The sequence below is a fragment of the Pteropus vampyrus genome, unplaced genomic scaffold, assembly GCF_000151845.1.
Source record: "Pteropus vampyrus isolate Shadow unplaced genomic scaffold, Pvam_2.0 Scaffold57, whole genome shotgun sequence".
Taxonomy (NCBI): Eukaryota; Metazoa; Chordata; class Mammalia; order Chiroptera; family Pteropodidae; genus Pteropus; species Pteropus vampyrus.
Window position 1 is genome coordinate 6,599,017 of NW_011888838.1, and position 3,712 is coordinate 6,602,728.

The following is a 3,712-nucleotide window of genomic DNA, read 5'->3' on the forward strand; positions in this document are numbered from 1 at the left end:
ATTGCTTCTGGCTCCAGAAGCACACACTGGGATTTATGATAACATTGCCACAGAAAAAAATCAGATATCTGCAGACCATGCTTGCTTCCAGAAAAACCAAAGGCAGCATAAGAATAAATTCTCCCATTTGGATGGTTCCCTCTTTGCCTTGTTGATGGTTTCTTTGGCTATGCAGAAGCTTTTTAATATGATATAGTCCCATTCATTTATTTTTGTTTTTACTTCCCTTGCCTTTGAGGTCAAATTCATAAAATTCTCTCTAAATCTAAGGTCCATGAGTTTAGTACCTATGTTTTCTTCTATGCAATTTATTATTTCAGGTCCTTAATCCATTTTGAGTTAATTTTGGTGTATGGTGGGCAAAAAGGCCCCCTCATATGCTGCTGGTGGGAGAGCAAATTGGTACAGCCACTATGGAAAATAGTATGGAGATTCCTCAAAAACCTAAGACTTGAATTATCACATGATCCAGCAATCTCTCTTCTGGGTATTTACCCAAAAAACCTGAAAACATTTATTCGCAGGTATATGCACCCTGATGTTTATAGCAGCATTATTCGCAGTGGTCAAAACATGGAAGCAATCGAAGTGTCCTACAATAAATGATTGAATAAAGAAGATGTGGTACATATATACAATGGAATATTACTCAGCCACAAGAAAGATTAAATACTGCCATTTGTGACAACGTGGATGGATCTTGAGATCCATCATGCTAAGCGAAAAAAGTCAGACAGAAAAGTTGAAAACCATATGATTTCACTTTTATGTGGGATATAAAACCAAAAGCAACAAACAAACATGACAAACAAACAGAGTCATGGACAAGGACTGTAGATTAGCAGTCAGCCTCTGCAGTAAAGAATGGCACACCAAAAGGGGTTGGAATGGATGTTAAGCACCAATCTACTTTATCTCCTAAAGAAGCACTAATGGATTTTTTTTTTAAGCCTACAGCATCCGGTATTCCTAGGAGGTGTCCCATCCAAGTACTAACCAGGCCCAACTCTGCTTAGCTTCCAAGATCAGACGAGATCGAGCATGTTCAGGGTGACATGGCTATAGACACTAATGGATCTTAAATGAAGTGAAAGGGAAGAACACTGTAGACATAATCTTTGTATACACTGAGTTTGAAGTAGTTAAAACTGAATTCATTATTGTTCTACTCCTTAAACTATCTCCCTATCTGGAATTTCCAGTTTCTATGATAACTGCCATTATTCTACTGTTCATTGCATATAGAAATTTGTATGTGTCCTGTATCTATGTGGCATCCAGGAAGTATATCACTTCAATAGCAGTGATTCCTCCTCTTTCTTTTGTCATAAAAAAACATGGTAGAGTAACCAAAGTTACTAGAAAAGAGTATTTTTAAAGAAGTTTCAACTTAAAAGGGTCCTATTATGAAGGATCCATGTGTCATGCTTGAGTACATTGCTGGTACTCAATAAATATTTAGTGTTGAATGAAAAAATGAATCTCAAAAGCAATGAGAATCCATTAAAATGTTTTAATGCTTTTAAATGAATCAAAGAAGAAAAAGAGTGGAAAGTAGACTGCTTAGAAGCCTACTGAAACTCTTCAACCAAGAAGTCACTTAGTCCAACTGCTCATTTCATAGTTGAGGAAGCTGTGATCCCAGAGACCTTAAGTGGTTTGTTCAAGATTTCAGAGCTGGTTAGTGGCAAAATTGGCTTTTCTCTCTATGCCCATATACTTTTTCTACTACATTTCTTTACCTACACATTAATTATTCAACACCTAAAACTCGGTATATCTGTAAGAGGATTCCCATTGTAATGGTGCAATGGTACAATGATGGAAATTGCTGAAAGGTCTAATTGGTTAATAATGTTTCAGCAAGATTTTTGCATTTATAGTTTATGGCGGGTTTTTGTATGCTTTTCTGTACTTTTTTTGTTTTGTTTTGTTTTGTTTTTTGTTTTTTGTTTTTGGTTGTTAGGGAGACAGTTTTTGAACTTTGGTATATTAGGGATTAATTTGACTTGCAAATCAGCAAACTAAAGCAACTTACAGAGGCTGATGAACTGGTTTTTCTTTGCTTATTTCTTTAAAAGTAAAAAAGATATAATTAATTAGATCATTATTTAGATCATTATTAATTAGATCATTATTAGATCATCATTATTCATTAATTAATTAGATCATTATTTCTCAAAATATTTCTAAAGAAGCCTTCTTTTCTCCCATGCAACTTTTTGGCCATAAAGCCAGTAACTACTTTTCTCATATTACAACCACTTATAATTCCTGCATCCTACCTCCTTCTGGCTGCTTCTTCTCATTTCTCAGTTCTCATTCCTCTTTTCACTATCTCTCTGTGTCACACCAGCTACCAGCTGCCAAGAATGTGGATTAGGTCACCAAGCAAATCAAAAGGTTTACCTGTGTTAGTCAATTCATTTTCTTATTACATTAAAACTAAAAAAAAACAGTACAGTTGTGTCTCAACAAAATTAAGCTGGACTTAGATTTTTTCACTTGAAGATGTGAGTAATAGGAAGCAGGTCTCAACCTAATATAAAAGCAAGGCAGTAATTTTGAATCTTAAATTCCCAATTTCTGTTTCAAGCTGTTTTTATTTTGATAATACACCTGAACACTCCTCTCTAGTTTACTGATAATCAGTCTGTATTGTTGTACCTCACTTTGTGGACAATTTGGCTTCTCATATTTGCTGCTGTAGAGCCAATGGAATCCATACTGGTGGAGAAAACCATGTGGTCTCTCCATTAGGAAAAGAGGATCAGACTGGAGGTTCCTGGCTTGCTTTGATTTCCGACAATAGGCTGGCCTAACTGGAGAGAATGCTCAGGCCCAGGTTATAATAAATCCAGAGTTTTTCTAAATATTGAGGGAAAAATAGGAAATGATGGAACTTATCAGGACCCCTGCAAAACAAACTAGAATTCCTCCTGATGTTCCCTTCTACCATCATTCCTTTCACAGTGTTGAGCCAAATCCAGTCTCTCAGGGACTATTTCCCATATGCAACTATTAAATGCATTTTGCCCCATTGTAGCTCTATAAATCTCACAAGATAACTGTAGAGACCCCATCTATTCATCACAGCATCAGTAATCCACAGCTCAAAAAATCATAAAAAAACAAAATAAATTTTGAAAATTTAATAGCTTCCTCTGTATATTTTGTCAAACATCGAATGGTAACCCATGAACTCAGAATACTGACAAAAAAGTGGAAAATCCCATATTCTTATAACTTAGTGGACCATCAGAATGGGCATAAAGAGCTCCATTTTTCTAAAAATTTAAACAAAGTTTGATCCTGAATTACAACAGAAATAGTCCTAATAACTTATTCTATTAAGCTATTTTTAGCAAATTGGAGATAATTCAAGTCCTGTCTTCTGAGGATAAAACTAGACAGCAAAAAAAAAAAAAAAAAAAAAAGGAAAGAAAGAAAACAAATGTAGCCTTGATGTTGATGTCTCTTTTAAAGCCCATGATTTCCACAGGGGTTCCTTTCATCCTCTGGTGATATTAATCTTCTGTTTATTTTGCTATTGTAATTCTAATTACGTGTAGTTTACTCAGAGATAGCTTTCTGAAAGTTGGTCTATGCCTGTTTTTTCTTACCTCATAAAAAGTAAAGGAAAAAAATGTGTGTGTGTGTATGTGTGCATGTCCTGTTGGTGGTTTAAAAGCAAGTTGGGACTTCCTCTTTG

The 3,712-nt window shown here is 35.1% G+C and overlaps 1 pseudogene; it reads right to left on the reverse strand.

The window, feature by feature from the left end:
• Positions 1 to 948: 948 nt before the first annotated feature.
• LOC111740073 lies at positions 949 to 1,067 on the reverse strand (annotated as a pseudogene).
• Positions 1,068 to 3,712: the final 2,645 nt, after the last annotated feature.